Consider the following 19,329-nt stretch of genomic DNA (forward strand, 5'->3'; position numbering starts at 1 on the left):
ATTTGGTCCAAATGGCATTGCTACAAAACTGATTCTAGCGTGTCACTACAAATCTCCTAATCCTGTCTCTTCTTTCCACTGTTTATATCTGAACTTTCAGTGGAAGTTCACTGTGCATTTGGTGCACCTTGAAATATGCAAGCAAATTCAGAAAGTCAGGAGGTTGTGTCAAGAAACCATGAATGGAATCAGCCTCTAGTGACTGCTACTATGGTATTTCCTACAAGATACAGTCATTTTACTGTATAAACTGCATGTCAGGCTATTGTTATATAACTGTTCATAGCAACTATTTAATCACCATTAGTCTCCATTTACTTTTCTGGAAAATGACATTACCAATTAACTAATTACTGTGTAAGGCTCTGTTTTTCACTCTAGCTCTAAATTCTTTTGCAAAGTGTAACTGCAGCAGACTTTAGATAACGGCACATGAATTCCTTTGTAAATTACTTTATAATAATCCATTCAAGCAATTAATTTATAATTGCATGAACAGATATTAATCTGTCCATTCATGTAATATCAAAGCCATTTAATTCAGTTCAGGGTCACAAGAGGCAAAACTGGCTGCAAGACGAGGCACTAGTCTGTCACAGGGCATGTTTTTCATAAATGTTCTCTGGGATGTTGGAGGAAAACAGCACTACATACTGTATAATAAAGTTTGAGCTTTATTAAGTAGCCATGTGGCCAGTCTCAGAAGCTCAAATAGAAATGCATTGGAGATGGCCTCTTCACATCTCATGTGGAATAAAAACAGAAAGAAGAAAATGAGAATTGGGGTCCCATTTAATTTGGGTGTCCGGAGGATGAAAATGAAACTTGAGCACCAGCATGCTTGATAAGGTTTAGTGTAATGCCAATAGAAAAGAGGCTTTTAAGAGATGCAGAGCTCCATACTGCTCTTAGTTAGTCCAAAGTGAATGCTGACTTCCTGTGAAGGCTTTAGTTACAGACATTCAAGACTGGAAGGGGCGGGGCTCCATAGGTGCAGGAAATGACCTCATCTGTCTTGCTGCATTTTCTCTTCCCCCATTCTTGGGAAACAGACTGAACAAAAATTAGCAGAGGCGTCACACTCTTATCCTTCCCCATATTAGTCAGGCATATTCCCAAAAAACACTCCCCAAGCTCAATAAGTGATTATTATTTTTATTTATTTTTTTTTTGACTAGGCTTAAAATTTTTCATAAAAATTAAAGTCCAACATGTCCGCTTGCTCACTGCAGTTGGTACGTTTTGTTTACTACTCACACACAGGCTTCTTTTAACAGTAAATGCACTCTGATTTCAGCATTTAGTTTAAAATATGCATAATGCGTGATTGAAAACCATCACACTGCAGTCTGAAGCATTGATTTTTACAGCATAAACATGTAATTGCCTTTACTATGCAGACACATAAATAATACTAATGAAAAATAACATAAAAGTAATTATCTGGAATTCAAGTTCGATTTCTAATGACTTTTAAGACACATAAATGATAAAAAGAATCAATGGATTGCAGACAAAAATGGCTTTAAAAGCTCAATTGTGCGTTCCATGCGGATGCTTTGAGTAACTTATAAATCAAGCATAATATTAAATATATGTGTATAACCAATCCAATATGTTTGTGTCAGGAGCCCAGTGCGGCACACAAATAATTGCAATTGCTGACTGTTAGGAGTTCAGTGAGTTCAGACATTTTCAATATGATTTAATGTAGATGTGCTTCTTGGCAATGTGGTTCTTTCAATGAGAGCAATGCTGAAGGCAGGGTCTATTGGACCAAATCCCCCACCTACCATCTGCCACATACAAGGGATGTATGATGAATCTGAAAGAAGGATCACAGGAAATGAAAGCAGAGAAGGAGAGGGATTTAATGGCCTTTGATAATCAACTACTAATCCTTTGTGAGATGTCTTTCCATTCATATCACCCTTCTAAACATCCCTGTGTTGTAATAAAAGTGGGGAAGCATCCTCTCTGTGTATTTGCAGTATGAACTGACAGTCAATCATCTTTCTACGTCTTATGTTGGGACAGCGTGTGGCTCTCCTGGCAGCAATGAGCGCAGTATACCCTGACGGAAATGTGCACTCATGAGCTTGCTGGGCCATTAGCAGCACCAACGGAGAAGTTGCTCTACTGATGAACAATATTAGTGCTGGAATTAGCATTCACTGCACAGCAAATCTGCACAAAGTCAGTCGTGTTTATGAAGGGGTATAAACAGTGATTCATATTTATTTATTTATTGAGAGCAACTTACAAATCAAAGTTCAATTGTTCACTTGTTTTTACAATAAAGGAGTTGGATTTTGAAGTGATGGGCATGTATTATATAAAAATAGTGATTCATTTAATTACAGGTCAGCAAATTCAACATGCATCATGGGTAAATTAATGGAAGCAGTTATTAAGGGGAACACTGAACAGTGCATGTCAAGAAAAGACATTTTAATGAACAGTCCACATGGATTCTGATGGTGGAGCCTGTGTTTCACTATTATGCTGGAATTCTAAGAGGATGCAACAAAAGCATACGATCAGAGTGGTGCATATAATCTTACTGTGATTTTTCACAAGGTTTTTGATTAGGTACTGCATTACAGGATAATAATCACAGTAAAAGAGGTGGGAGTTCAAGGCACGATGTGTGGGTTGATGTAAGACAGGAACCAAAGGGTTATGGTGCAAGGTACATCTTCTATGAGGTCTGTCCTGAAAGTATCCAGCTATGTAATATGAAAAATAGATACATTTATTGAAGAAGATACAAGAAACATTGCACAATGATGCCTCTGTCCCCTTCAAAGAAGTCACCTTGGGACGGCACACAGTTTTCCCAGCGTCTCCTTTATTAGAACCACGATCAGCTGCCTCATCATATTTTCCTGAATAACACTGACAGTCTGAAATCTCTTCCCTTTCAAAGGTGATTTTAGTTCTGGGAAAAGCAAGAAGTCGCAGAGCGCCAAATCTGGGCTGTAGGGGGGCCATCTTTGAAGTGTTTGTTCCACACTTTTATTTGCGAGTTGTATTGCCCCTGAAAGCCTTCTGAATCATCCGAATAGTTTCCGAGGATAAATGTTCAGGCTTAATGCAAAATTTGATGCAGATTCGTTGCTCTACTCACTCAGTCATTTTGAATACGATAGCCACATAGTGCACATGCTCACTCAACGGTGTCTAGCACCTCCACTGACTAGTCCAGTGAAGTCATCATTGTTCACGCATGCTCACTCCAGTCCACTTTCCTTGGCTGCCAGGTTACATCGATGCCACACAAACCATTCTCGATATATTAACAATGGCTGGATACTTTCCAGACAGACCTCATGAATTAGAAGTGGTGTCCCTCAGATATGCCAGTTAATAATAAAAAGGCCATGTAATTGAGAAAGGGCCTTAATACAGGTAGGTACCTCCTGCTACACTTAATAAACTGACCTACACTACCGGCCAAATGTTTTAGTACACCTTAGTTTTTTTCAGCTTTTCTGGAAATGCACACAGTTTCATATCTTGATGTTTCATGAAATCAAGGCATAGAAAAAATAAACAAACAATGACAAATAAAAAATAAGTCAAGAAATCATTAAGTCTACAAAATTGTATTAAAATTTTTGATTAATCAAAGTAGACCCCTTTTTCTGACATAACAGCCAAACTGTATTAATCCTTTTATATTAAGAAGTCCAGCCACTCTGTGCAAGTCACCGACTTAAATCAAAATAAAACGGAGGTGCTTATAGTGGGTCCATCAGCTAAAGCCCAAATTGGTCTTGGTCTTCTCGGCTCTTTCTCTGACTTTTCCAAACCTCATGTCCACAATCTTGGTGTTATCTTTGATAGTAACCTATCTTTTGAGAAACAAGTAAATTCTGTAGTCAAGAGTTGCTTTTTCCAACTTCGTCTATTAGGTAAGATAAAGCCTTTTTTATCTTCTAGGGATCTTGAGATAGCTACTCATGCATTTATTTTTTCTCACCTCGATTACTGCAACTCGCTGTATTCTGGGATTAACAAATCCCTGATACACAGGTTACAGTTGGTCCAAAATGCTGCCGCTTGATTTCTGGTTGAGGCAAGAAAGTATAACTCTGTCTCTCCTATTTTAGCTTCTTTACACTGGCTGCCTGTCAGTTTTCGAATTGATTTTAAAATCTTGCTGCTAGTTTTTAAATCTTTACATGGGCTTGCTCCTGCCTATTTATCTGAATTGTGTGTTTTACACCAGCCATCTAGAGTGCTTAGATCTTCTGGTCAGCTGTCTCTGGTTGTCCCTCGTACCAAGTGTAAAACTAAGGGGGACAGGGCTTTTGCAGCTGTTGCACCTCGCCTGTGGAACTCTTTACCTCATTACATAAACGAGTCGTCTACAATTGAACTGTTTAAGACAAGATTAAAGACTCATTTCTATTCACTTGCATTCAGTGACCTTCAGTAATACTGATGGCTTCCTCTTTGTGATTATATTACATTACTTCTGTTTTTTATGGATATAACATTACTTCTATTTATTATGTATTTTATTTTATGTTCATATATTTTATTTCTATTTATGTTTTATGTTAATTTGTTCTATTTTTGTAAAGCACTTTGGCAACAGCATTACTATGTTTGTTTTAAATGTGCTATATAAATAAATTGACATTGACTTGGCCTCCAGCAAAAGAACCCCAGACCATCGCACTTCCTCCTCCATGTTTAACAATTGCTGTCACACACTGAGGAACCATCCTTTCACCAAGTCAATGATATACAAGCAACCCTAGGTGATGAAGCAAAGATTTCAAATTTTGATTCATCAGTCCATAAGAATTTCTTCCAGTTTGCAGTAGTCCACAGCCGGTATTTCAAGGCCCTATTTTGTCCTTTAAGGAACACCTTTCTTACTGTCACTCGCCCTGTCAAACCTGCAGCACAAAGTCTCCTCTTCACAGTAGAAACTGAGACTTGCTTGTTTTGTCCTGCACTTTTAAGCTGTGCTAGAAACTGTTGTGCTGTGAAGTGCCTATCATGCAATCTGGTGACACTCAGAAACTTGACTTCTGATTATGTTGTGACTTTGGGTCTGCCAGATCTTTTCCTATCAGAGTTTCTTCCAGTTTCCAATTACCTTTGGATTATGTAAGGACACCATACTCACTGGCACTTTGAAATTTTTTGCAATTTCTGTAAATGAAGGGCCCACACTTCTAATAGTAATAATGCTCTGTCTCATTTCATTTGTTAATTGCCACGTTCTTGCCATTATCAAAAAAATTTACAACATTCTACAGTATAATATTGTCTAAGTAGTACTTGAGAGGGTGTAGTAACACAGTCTGCTCCAACTCTGCTTTAAGACAGGCAGATGGTTTTTAAGTAATCAACATAAATTGGGACACCCCAGCAAATTGTTTTCTTCAACTTGCAAAGCTTAGTTTACTTTAATTGTTGCAAAACATCTGTAGATTGTAAACTATTAGTTGTTCGCTGAAGAAGGCCCATTTGTAATATTCTGAAATTTCCTTTTGTTTCAGTGTTTTCAAACCTAAACTTTAAATTTAAACATCTGTTAGTTTACTGCTTACCTTTTCACCATTTTAGGTCATTCATTGCATTTCAGCTGATTAAATTTGAAGCAAAACTGTGTTCTAAAACTTTTGACCGGTAATTTATATTCAAATATAGCCAGTTGTATTCATATATACCCCATGGCACAGCACTAGTTAGATAATCAAATACGTTTTGTATCAAACTAACACCTGTAAGACAAGCTATGGACACACCACCAGACAAAGGTACATTGACTCCTCCATAGGACATGGAAAACATTAAATCAATAAAATCAAAGAAAATTAATAATTCCCCAAAACTTAAATGATAAACATGGGATGATGAGGAATCAGAATAGCACCATTCATATAGTAGTCACATTAATATTCATGTAAATAAACAGATGCATGATTCATCATATAACCAATCCCGGTGCACGATTAAATAATGCTAGTGATAAAGATGTGGCTTTATCCAATGTAATGATTACATCACATAAAACATAAACCAGGAATATTACAAATCACATATTTCATGCCTTAGTGTGAGGTCTGTATAGAGCAGGGGTCCTGATCTAGAGGGCCACAGTGGCTGCAGGTTTTCATTCTGACCCTTTTCCTAATCAGTGACCAGTTTTCACTGCTAATTAACTTATTTTCCCTTCATTTTAATAGACTTGTTTTAAGGATTCAGTCCTCTGAATTTATTCCTTTGTTCATTAAATGACAACCAAATGAAAATGAGTCATGAAATGAGCCAACAGATAACTGGCTAAACTGGAATTTCAAACTCCAACCAATTTCATTCCAACCAGTCTCTTAAAGAGAATCTGATTCTTGCTGTTAATTAAGCCCGTTATTTAATTCCATGGCTTGTTGCTGCTCTCATTCTGCTACAGCAGACATTTCCAAAACTGTTGATTTTTCTGTTTTTTCAAAGAACACTGTCAAAATGTTTTGGGGACCTGAGAGATCAACCTTACCGAGACCATCATCTTTCTTTATTTTTAGATATTGTGTGATGGGCACAGGTGAGCTGGTCACATGGGAGCTTGTTTTGTGTCTCATTATTGTTTTGCTGCTAATTACAGAAAAAAAGACAACTAAGGGGTCTGAGTCAAGTTAATTAAAATTAAGGCAAAAGAAGTTAAATAGCAGCAAAAACTAGTCACTAATGAAGAAGATGATTAGAATGAAAACCTGCAGCCACTATGGCCCTCCAGGACCAGAGTTCAACAACAATGGCATAGAGCATACTAAGGGCAACAACACCAAACCCATCAAATAAACCAATGAGTGTTATGGGCAATGATTTTGGGGAGATTTTTGTAAGAGAATCTCAACACCAGGGTGTAAGATCTCACAAGGTCTCCTGTATAAGGTGGGGCAGCTCCAGTTCCAGGTTTTAGTGATCAGAACACGTAGGAGAAAATAGCACTGTTATAGATGGGTAAAGTATCTTGTCTGATATTATTTGGAACCATCCTGGTCCTTTTCTTCAGGATCATATAATCCAAATTAACAGCAAAACAATTTTAAATAGTAGAACAAGATACTACAAACAAAGGTGTTTAAGGCAAGTAATATAAAGCAAATAATTATTTAAAAGGTACAACATAATTACATCAAAACTACCTCCTGCTAACCCAAATCAAGAAGGAAATGTGTGGTTCCTTTTCTTCTTGTCAGATATTGAGGTGAGGTTATTCTCAGGACTTTGGCCACCTTGTCTTTTATTCTAGGTAGCCTTAACCACCTAAATCCATTAGACTATGCATTAGTTTCCTAATGCAGAACTCTTATTTGCATGTACAGTATATTCCACCTCTGTTATAATTAAACCTGCTAGGAAACTGAAACTGCTGTGTTATTGAAAGAAGTCAAGGCTGAACATACTGTAGGTACTACAAAACACATATGCTCATAAGGTGTGGTCAGAAAGGAAGTTATTTTTATTGTAGAATCTATAGCATGCTTAAGGGTTTTGATTAAACTGCCTCTCAGTTGCATGATCCCAGGTTTTTAGGTCTTTCACCGCACAATGAGGAACACTGCTAAACTGACCAGAGTTGTTCCTTCTGTGTCTGCAGGCCTTTCAAAATTTAAATGTTGGTGTTCTGAATTGGAGGTGCTCTGCCACTCACTGCCTCTGCTTTACCATGATGGAAACTCCTCAATCTCTCAAGTATGCTGCTGAACGACATCTGGGTTATGCTCCCGGCTGGTGGAACAAGCTATCCTTCTCCATTTGAAATTCTGACTCCTTCAATGAGTTTAAGAAGTTTTTGAAGTCTCTCTTGTTTGGTGAATTTCTGTCTAACCGATATTACTGTAGTTATTTGTAATTGTAACCTAGGAATTGTAACACACTTGTATTTTGTTCTGCGCTGTTCATTTGTGATGTTCAGTTTTCTAACATTGTCCTTTAACACTTGCTTTTAAACAGTACCCCGGGCTGACGTTTACTCGACTATGTTGACCTCTTTTGTAAGTCGTTTGGATAAAAGAGTCTACAAAGCAAATAAACGCAAATGAAAAGTTCACCATTAAACTCATTCTAGTTAAGTTTAATGGCTGAAGCTTCAACTCGCTTGCACATCCTCTCTTCTTGTTCCTGACAGGACTCCCACTTGCCTGCACAATGCTCCTTTGCTTCTCTGGTTGCTTATGATTACATTACGCAGTCTCTATCAGCAAGCATCATTAGGCAAAAATGTAATCATGAGAAATTTCACCACATTAGCAGCAAGTAAATCAAAAGGCGCATTAACATGCTCTTCATGTGGAAATTTGATTATGATGTTATTAGTATATTATTATACTGTTATTAGTATATTATTTATGTAATGTCTGTTCTCCTTTACAATTTAACAATCTTGCAGCCGTCTAATATTTTTATTGCTTAAAATTTATGACAATATGTGTTCAATAGGCAAGAGTGGAAAATGCATGGCAGTATCAGCGGCACGCCAGTGCTTTCATTCATTTGGTGGCAGAGTACAGAAAGGTTAAGACAGTGGAATGAAGTTTTCAGTGAAAGGCCCCCACAATAATTGAAGGACACAGCACAAGGTCTTGACTGGATGCCTTCTCACCTATGACAGCCTTGTCATCATCATCACTGGATAAATGGCCATTTTTCAGCGATACCAAGGTTAGTCAGTTGTGCCCAAATATCCTCGGTTCTTTTTCTCCTTTGGGATGACTCCTATTATTTTATATCATATGACAAGACTTCTGACCACATCTTCTTTGTCATCATCGTCGCCATCTCAATTTTGGGGCACCTCTTCACTTTCTCTGCCTTTCCTTCCATATGACCTTAGTCTGTTTCTGCTCAGCACAATAACATTTATTTATATAGCACATTTTCATACAAACAATGTAGCTCAAAGTGTTTTACATGATGAAGAAAGGGAAAAAAGACAAAATAAATAATTAAAATTAGGGAATACTAATTAACATAGAATAAAAGTCAGGTCTGATGGCCAGGGAGGACAGAAAAAACAAAAAAAAACTGGAGAAAAAAATAAAATGTGCAGGGGTCTGAGGCCACGAGACCGCCCAGCCCCTTCTAGGCATTCTACCTAACATAAATGACCTCAGTCAGTCCTCATTGTATTCAGGGTTCTCATGGAAGAATTTGATGATGATGGTCATGTGGACTTCTGTCCTTTAATCTATCAATGTAGGGACATCATGGTGCTTTGATCAGATGGTGGTGGCACAGATTGCCACCACAGAAAACTGGAAAAAGAACAGAAGAGAAAGTAGGGGTTAGTACGGATTTTGAAGCCATAATGAATAATAATGATAATTAATTGAATATACAGAGAATCAGGATTAAACTAAAATGAAGCTATGAGAAAGCCATGTTAAAGTAATGTGTTTTTAGCAGTTTTTTAATGTGCTCCACTGTATTAGCCTGGCGAATTCCTGTTAGCAAGCGATTCCAGATCTTAGGTACATAACAGCAGAAGGCCATCTCAGCACTTCTTTTAAGTTTAGCTCTTGGAATTCTAAGTAGACACTCATTTGAAGATCTAAGGTTACGATTTGAAGTGTAAGGTGTAAGACATTCCGAAAATATAAGATGGAGTGAGATTATTTAAGGTGTTGTAAACCATAAGCAGTATTTTAAAGTCAGTTCTAAATGTAGTAACCAATGTAGTGACATCAAAACTGGGGTGATGTGCTCGGATTTTTGTTTCCGATTTAAGATTCTAGCAGCTGCATTCTGCACTAATTGCAATCGATTGCTGTCTTTTTTGGGTAGTCCTGAGAGGAGTGCATTACAGTAATCTAACCGACTGAAAACAAAAGTGTGAACTAATTTCTCAGCATCTTGCAATGTTATAAGAGGTCTAACTTTTGCTATATTTCATAAGCGAAAAAATGCTGTTGTAGTAATCTGATTTATTACCTCCGTCTTGACTTTTAATCCTAATGCATCAAATTTATTTCTAATAACCTCATTATATCCATTATTGCCAATCACTAAAATTTCTGTTTTGTCTTTATTAAATTTGAGAAAATTACTACTCCTCCATTCGGAAACACAAGTGAGACATTGAGTCAGTGAATCAAGAGTGTCGGGGTCATCAGGTGCAATTGATAAATATAGTTGTGTGTCATCAGCATAGCTGTGGTAGCTCACGTTATGCCCTGAAATAATCTGATCTAACGGAAGCATGTAGATCGAAAAGAGCAGCGGACCCAGGATAGAGCCTTGTGGAACACCATATAGAATACCATGTGTCTTTGAAGTATAATTACCACAACTAACAAAGAATTTTCTACCTGCCAGGTAGGATTCAAACCAATTTAAGACACTGCCAGAGAGATCCACTCATTGACTAAGGCAATTTCTAAGAATATTGTGATCAATGGTATCAAATGCGGCACTCAGATCTAAGAGGATGAGAACATATAAACGGCCTCTGTCTGCATTTACCCGCAAGTCATTTACTACTTTAACGAGTGCAGTTTCTGTACTGTGATTTGTTTTGAAACCCGACTGAAACTTATCAAGAATGGCAAGTTTATTCAAATGATCATTTAGCTGCATAATGACTGCCTTCTGTAGAATTTTACTTAAGAAAGGCAGGTTAGAAATAGGTTTAAAATTTTCAAAAGCAGAGGAGTCAAGATCATTTTTCTGCAGCAGGGGTTTAACTACAGCAGTCTTAAGATAGTCTGGGAAGACCCCCATATCTAATGACAAGTTTACTATATCAAGAATACTATCAATTAGCACACCCGATACTTCTTTGAAAAAATTTGTTGGTATTGGGTCAAGGACATAGGTGGAGGGTGTCAGTTGAGAAATTATTTTATAGAAATCAGGCAAATCTATCCTGGTGAAAGAATTTAATTTGTTTATAATAGAGTACTGGGGTTTAAGAGGATCAGTAATGGGGAGATCTACTATATTATTTCTAATATCATTATTGATTAAAAAATACAGCAAAAGCCTCACAAGTTTCACTGGAAGTATTTTGGAGGCAATCCATTCAGTGACCTGGGTTTAGCAGATGATCGACTGTAGAGAATAAGACTCTGGGATTACTAGCATTGTTATTTATAATTTTAGAGAAATAACACTGCCTCTCAAGACGGACTTTGTTGTTGTATTCTGTTGTTTTAACCTTCAATATCTCATAGTGGATAATCAGTTTAGTTTTTTTCCATTTACGCTCAGCTCTCCGGCATGTTCTCTTTAGATCAGACACTCTTTGAGTCCATCCATCCATCCATTTTCCAACCAGCTGAATCCAAACACAGGGTCACGGGGGTCTGTTGGAGCCAATTCCAGCCAACACAGGGCACAAGGAAGGAACCATTCCCAGTCAGGGTGCCAACCCACCGCAGACTCTTTGAGTCTTCCTTGGTACAACAGTGCTAGAAGATTTTTTAACTATCTTTTCAGGTGCGACTATGTCAGTAGCAGTTCTCACCTTAGTATTAAAAGTTTCCACCTTACTATTTACATTATTCTCACTATTGTAGTAAGCATTAAAAACGGACTGGTTGCTTAGAATGTTTGTAAATTTTGAAGCTGCTATATTGAATCAAAGAAGCGTTTTTTAACAATATGCTTGTTGTGAATATTTTCTATCATTATTTCTATATTAAACAGTAAGAGAAAATGGTCTCATAGACCAATATCAATGATCTGCTTCACATCAACTTTTAGTCCTTTTGTAAATACTAAGTCTAACGTATGACCTGCTTTGTGTGTAGGCTGACTAATGTGCTGGCTCAAATCAAAAGAGTCCAGGAGGTTCATGAATTCTTTTACTTTCGGGTCACACTGATTATCGATATGAAAGTTAAAGTCACCAACTATTAGGAACGTGTCATAGTTCGTAATTACAATTGACACCAAGTCTGAGAATTCCTCAAAGAAAGACGCATTGTATTTAGGAGGTCTATACATGGATAATACTAGAAACTGAGAAACTCCATGAATAACAATTGCAAGATATTCAAATGACTTGAATTTGCCAAAGCCGACATTTTTATACTTTAACCGGCTCGAGTAAATGTTTGCTAAACCGCTGCCTTTCTTACCTTGGCGATCTGCATGAGCAAAGCTGTAATTCGGAGGCACAGATTCGATTAAAACAGGCACACCATCAGAGCTAAGCCATGTTTCACTTAGTGCAATAAAATCAGTTTTCCTATCACTAATAAGATCATTGATGGAAAACGTCTTGTTGGTTAATGGTCTAACATTTAATAAAGCCATATTTAATGTTTCGGAAGAGCAGGACTGAATTGTATGTGCGTTATGGATATTCGAGATAGTTATTTTTGTTAACGCCACTCTGTGCATATTTTTTATTTAATCTATAATCTGTTTTTATAGTTTTAATATATTGTTCATCAGGTGTAATTGTAATTAAGTTATTCGTATTTATGACACACTGCCTATTTTTTTACATGCATTAAGGTTAGTTATTACAGTATTAATGCAGTGCACTTTGGAGGACGATTTTGTTACTGAATTATCACATCCTAGCAAAGCATTATGGAAAGGGTTAGGAGTAAAAATAAACAGTCAAGAGAGACGAATTACCTTAGCGATGTTTTCGGAGAGGACCCGGGCGCCGAATCTATTTGGATGCAGACCATCCCACTTGAAGAAACACAGCCTCTCCCAGAAGAGGACCCAGTTGTCTACGAACCCGATGCCAGCAGATGACTGTAATACTCGTTCGATCTTCTAACGAGAGGTAAGGGACCTGAGATGAAGATTCTTGCAGCCGGGGTCCTCTCCTTTGTGGCTTTAATAAGTGCTGAGAAGTCCGCCTTGAGAATCTCCGACTGTCGGTGTCTCACGTTGTTTACCCCGGCGTGTATCACGATGGATCCCACTGCCCTGTTCTTGTGCCTCTCAAAGACTGTCGGCGCTCGTCTCATAACATCTCGGACACGAGCACCGGGAAAACAAGTGACAAAAGTTTTCTGATTAGGGCAAGAGATATTTAGGTTTCGTATGATTGAATCTCCAATCACAAATACATCACCTGGGGAAAAAGGCAAACTGGGATCACGGAGAGGGTCGAACCGGTTCTGGGTGGAAATGCTTGCCTGTGCCGATGGAGGCGTACTAGCCTTTAACCCCCACCTGCATAGCTGCAACAGACCGAGTTCTTCATCATTGACTTTGTCGCTCTGACGACGAGGCGTGGGGGTAAAGCTCACTTGACCTTGAAGTGAGTGGCACAGTGTGTAGTCGATGTTACTGAACCACGATTTGCTGTGACGATTTCAGATGTTGGGTAGGATTTTTCCAGCAGACGAGCCTCCAAATTCCTCAGATGCCTCCGTCTGGACAAGAGTTTCTGGAATTGGATGTCGAGAGCCTGGAGTTCTTCGACGACGTGGTTTGCTCACTGTTGGCCATTGTCTGCTTCCGCTTCCACTTCGTGCCCTAGGAAAGATTAAGCGAGAGAGAGAGAGAGAGAAGTTAGTTTAGAGTGCAACAAAGCAGATTGTGGTACCATACAACACCTCACGCCTCCACACTTTCTCTAAACTTGGCATTCATCTTTCCCTCACTCTGTGATCACATTACACATTCAGCTGATCATTTTCAACTCCTGCTCTGCTTTACGTTCCCCTTTCATCAGCCATGTCTCACTCCCATAGAGCATACTTTTCCTTACACAACTTGTAATAAGCTTTACCTTTCAATGCTAGACAGACTCCTTTAGAAAAGAGAAATGATGACAACACCTTGAGATTTGTCCACATACCTCTCACCATGCCTATCAGTACTGTGCCCACACCTCCATCTGCACTTAACATATTACTTATGTAGCAGAACTTCCCTACTTTCCATGGTTGATATCTGAATTTCCACTACATTAGCACTCTTTTGTACTCTTTCTACAAACAATGGTCTCGCTCTCTGCCTGCAGACTACGCTTTGCACTCTTTTATGCATCCATGTTCAACAAATCATGCATTGAATTGAGTTTCTCCCAACACCTTTTACGCACATGCCAAACGACCATGTAACCACCCTCTTCATGCCACCAATTACTTTGCCCACCACTATGACCTTGGTCTTTCCTGCATTTACTTTGAGGCCTTGCGATTCCAGATTAGCTTTCTATTTCAGTATCTTTTCCTTCAATTTCACTTCACTTTTTTCCATTAAAACAAGGCAAAGAGCTCCCATGGCAGTCCTTTATGAACTTCTCTGCTCACCATGTCCATTGCTTGCCTAATTTCTGAATTAAGATCTATCTATCTATCTATCTATCTATCTATCTATCTATCTATCTATCTATCTATCTATCTATCTATCTATCTATCTATCTATCTATCTATCTATCTATCTATCTATCTATCTAGAAGTATAATTAACTTGGAACAAATCCCTGGTGCATCCCCATGTTCACCATGCTTCATCATATACTGACATCACCACAGATACTAAACATTCCACCATGTTTTTAATGTTTCCAATGCTTACCACACCACTACCTCTTTTGGTTCCCAATCAAGTACCTTCTTCAGAGCTACAAATGCATAATACACCTTCTTTCCTTTCGCCTGATGAATTTTCTTCATTTGCCTCACAGTAAAGATTGTATCTTGTAGCCTGTGGCTGGGGCTGTTGCCCGGCTGGGATACCTCCATGCTGGGAGAACCAGGGAAGCAAGTGTGGCCAGAACATTACCTCCACGGGGCGCTAAATGGCAACCCCCCTGGGTTGCAGTAGTGCCTTGGACTCCCGCAGGGCTGCATGGGAGTTGGAGTGTGGTGCAGCCCTGTTGGGTTCCGCAGGCACTGCCAGGGATGCCGAGCCCTTATGGGCAGTCCTTCCGTCACACCCGGAAGTGCTGCCGGAAACGAGTAATCAAGCACCTGGAGCACTTCTGGGTGCGTTATAAAAGGAGCCAGCAGCCACTACTCGGGAAGCCAGAGTCAGGAGGAGGAGCGACAAAGCTTGACCCGAGGAGTAAAGGTGGAGAAAGATAAAGAGAAGGAAGAGATGTATGGTATTGTACTGCTTGTGCTGGGACTGTGCTGTACTTGTGGTGGAATGGGGAAGGCGTTTCCCACAAGGGAAAAAGAAAAAATAAAACCTGTGTGCCATGAACTTGTGTCCCACGCGTGTCTGTGCCGGGTTCAGCTTGGTGGACCACAATCTATTATTCCTTTCTAAGGCATGGAAGCAAGCTGCACTAGAACTTAAACTACAGTAACCTCACAGACTGAAAAATAAGCTCTCACAATGCTTTAGTCATCCATCTCCAGCCTGTCCATGCATTCAAGCATCCAGTTATGACCAGTCTATTACCTAAATTCAACAAAAACCCATTTCTCTGACCATTCTTCCACCTACATCTCTTATAAGTGCTGGGGTTATATTAGTAAATTACTAAATATAATGCCAAAGTATGCAGATTGCAGACTGTTGATTCTGTCCAGAATATTTCATTCAATGATGTGCATCATATCCTTTATACAGGAACAGAGGCCTGACAAGACATTAGTCTTTCTCCCCAACTTCTGCCATCAGCTAACCTGCAGACACATTGAATAAATATGTGCTATTCATTTAAATACTGATTTATTTATAGAACATCAAGCACAATCTAATAACTGCATTATACTAGCTGAGTAGATAGTACATGCTAAATAATTTACACAACAATAATTTGTATTGGGATTAGCGTGCTTTATGTGCAGACCTGGCAACTAGGGAAAAGCACAATAGTTCACACACGCTTTATACTGAATAATACAACCCTGCCAAATAAAGTAAAACCACATTTTCAAACATATTTTTGACTGATTTGCAAAGTTTTGTTTTTAAGCATTTATAAGTGTATTTTAGGTCTAGGATTCTGACATTTTATTTTAATCTATAAGAGAAAGCATGGAAAAAGAAACTACATTTATTATAAATTTATTTAATTGTTTTAATAATGTGGTCATTTATAAATTAAAATGGTCCAGGTTATCAAATATACAGGACAACAAAATTTGTTTCCTGAACACTTTTGGATGTATTGAGGATAAACAGGAAGAAGACAGAATATATGAGGTTTAATGATGATCAGGATTCAGAAGTTAGTCTATAGTGATGAAAAAGGTTGAAAAAGGTGGATGAATTTACTAAGATCAGTGGTAGCCCAACATAGAAAATTAGTGGAGCAGATAACCACAGAGTTCAATATGGATGGGATGGAACAATTGGAAGAAGGTAACAGGGGTATTTGTGTGATTGGAGAATGGCAGAGGTTAAAAGTGAGTTTTTTAAAACAGTGGTGAGACCAGCAATGATGTATGGATCTCTGACATGGGCAGTAAAGGAAGTGCAGGAGAAGAAGTCGGATGTGGCAGAAATGAGAATGTTGAGATGGATGTGTGGAGTTACAAAAAAGGACAGAATAAGAAATGAGACAATCAGAGGTACAATGAGATATGTAAGGAAGTAAAAGAAAGTAGACTGAAGTGATATTAACATGTGATGAGGAGAGACATTGAATATGTGGGCAAATAGTGATGGGAATGGAGGTATAGGAAAAGAGAAAGTGAGGGAGGCCAAAGTGGAGGTGGATGGATAAAGTAAAAGAAGATCTGAAGGAAAAGGGATTGAATGGCAAGGAGGTGCAGGACAGAGCTGTATGAAGAAGGTTGATCAGACACAACAACAATCCCACACAGAAGTGCAAAAAGATCTGCTAGTGGGGTTGAAGGAAATCACATGGAAGGCTTTCAAAGATGTTGTTGAGAGTTTTCATGGCATCTACAGAGTACCAAACTACCAAACGATGCTAGTTGACAACTGTGAAGCCCTGGGTGCTCCAAGCCTTGGCATCTCCCTGTTTTTGTCGGGCATCAACAGATATACTGTAACTGAGGATGGACTACTGCAAAGATGTCAAAGAGCAGTTTATGGAGCAAAAAGTGCTTAGTGCAAGTTTATTCATAAATAATTCAAAACAGTGGTCTAAGTGCAGGTGCCGCAATAAAAAGGTTATAAATCCAAAGTGCAGCGAAGTATCTGAAAATCAAAGAAATAAGTTCAGTCCTTATAAACAGATAAAATCAAGAGTAAAACAAGACTGAAATGGACCTCCAGTGCTATCCCTCACTAGTCTCCCCTGCTGATCCTGAAGTCTACTCAACACATCTGAAAGCCCAACAATTGCAGTCATCCATCTTTTGAGTCTGGTTCCAACCATCAATATCCTGGCTCCTGCATCCTGCCACCACCTGCAACTGGGTGCCCACAATCTCCAGTACTCTGTCAGCTTAGCATAGCCGATCTCCCCAGGAGTGCCATATTTCTCTCACCTCCCCACAGGGTTTGCACGACTAGAATGCCTCCTATCCGCAGCCCTGGATCGACTGCCCGATTCTCTTTTCTTTTCTTTCTCTTTGCTCCTCTTTATAGCCCAGTGAGTGTAGGTTCCTCACTAATGAGTTACAGAGCACCAACGAGGGATGGCTGAGTCGATTGTGTGCTCAACAACAAAATTACATTGGTTCTCTCACACTTCTAATTTTATTCACATTCTTTGAAAAAAAAAACACTTGAAATGTAACACTTGAAAATGACATTCCATTACATGTCTATAAATTCCACTAATACTTCTGACTACTCATGAATTTGTTAATAATTAAAAGCAGGTTTTCCCCAAGTGGCTCTACTGTGGATCAGTAGGCTGCCAGTTCAATCCTTTACCTGAACATCTCTTAACCTCCTAGTATTTCAAGTATATGGAAGCAGGGTGGTCTACATAACATAAATGCTCTATGTTATTTGAGGGTACTATTGAATTTTGTAAATGTTTTGGTTCAATAAACTGTTGTATTTGTATAGTGGTTTGCACAGTGTCAAGTAAATGGTGGGTTGAAGTTGTGTTGCCTTGAGTTGGTAATGTCTTGTATTCAATGTTTTGCACCTAACTAAACTCAATTCTGTATGTTTCATATGCTAGCAATAAAGTGATTCTGATTCTGATTTTGATTCTTTAAACAGCTTATTTTTTCACGCTCCAATTGTCTGCCAGGACTTTAAATGAATATGATCTTATTGGATTTACTCGATCATTCATCATGAATCATAGTGGTCCAATACCAGGCTTCTAAAATTATTTTAAATTAAAAGAAACCTTACCAATTTCTTATACTCACTTGAGAGGTTTTGCTAGTTTCACATTTCCATACTTGCAGTTGCATCTTCAGCCGTTGAAGTCTCCATGGCTACACATCACACACTTCAGAGAATTCTTCGATTATATTTTTTCTTAATTTTATTTTCTCCTTTTGTCACATGCAATTTAGACTTTACATCCTGAAGAAAAATGACTGGGCTTAAAACTCCTGTGACAGTTACTTTCCCATTCTCTTATTTAGAGAGCCATGCCCTTTTTGGCCAGCTCTCTGCTCACACTACCTGTAGTGTTTCTTGTGGGGGTGTATCCTGGGATTTGCTCTCTCAATTTTAATCACTCATCTGAACCTCAGCTTTATTCTTCCTTTAAATATTAAGTAGATATCTATGCTAAACTTTCTATCTAGTTTTCTATCTGTCATTTCTGTCTACTATTTCCAAGGGCCTTTTGAAGACTTCAGTTTAAAGTAACAAAATCAGCCGCACTTATCCTGTTTATAGTGTTACACCCTGGATACTTTCATTTTTTTCTCCAAAGATGTGCAGGTTAAGTTGTTTGAAGATTTCAAATTGGCTCCAGTGTGAGTATGAATGTGAGTGAATCTGAGTATGTGATGAACGTGATCCCAGTCCTGTCCTTTTTCTTGTCTTCTGCCCAGGGCTACCAGGAAAGGCTCTGTCCCTCACAATCCTGCTTTGGATTAAGCAAATCTACTGTAAGAATGTCTCTCTCTGTATGTGTGTATTATGACTTAATTCAGTTCCTTTCATCCCTATTCATTTCTCTTACTTGGTAGTCATGGATTCAGACTAGTACGATACAATACAATACAATTTATTTTTGTATAGCCCAAAATCACACAAGAAGTGTCACAATGGGCTTTAACAGGCCCTGCCTCTTGACAGCCCCCCAGCCTTGACTCCCTTGTTGCTCTTATGATCTAATGGATCTAGTAAATCTAACAGCTTTGCTCTGGGCCTTACCTAGAGTTATTATGTGTATTGCATAGTAGGCATGCCAAAAGTACAAACAATATTCCCAACATGATCTCAATAGATCATTGTATACTTGAACCAAACCTCTTTTGCATTGTGCTCCATACAATATACTATATAATCCAGCAGTCAGTTCACCTTTGTTAG

Source organism: Erpetoichthys calabaricus, chromosome 3, assembly GCF_900747795.2.
Source record: "Erpetoichthys calabaricus chromosome 3, fErpCal1.3, whole genome shotgun sequence".
Lineage (NCBI taxonomy): Eukaryota > Metazoa > Chordata > Cladistia > Polypteriformes > Polypteridae > Erpetoichthys > Erpetoichthys calabaricus.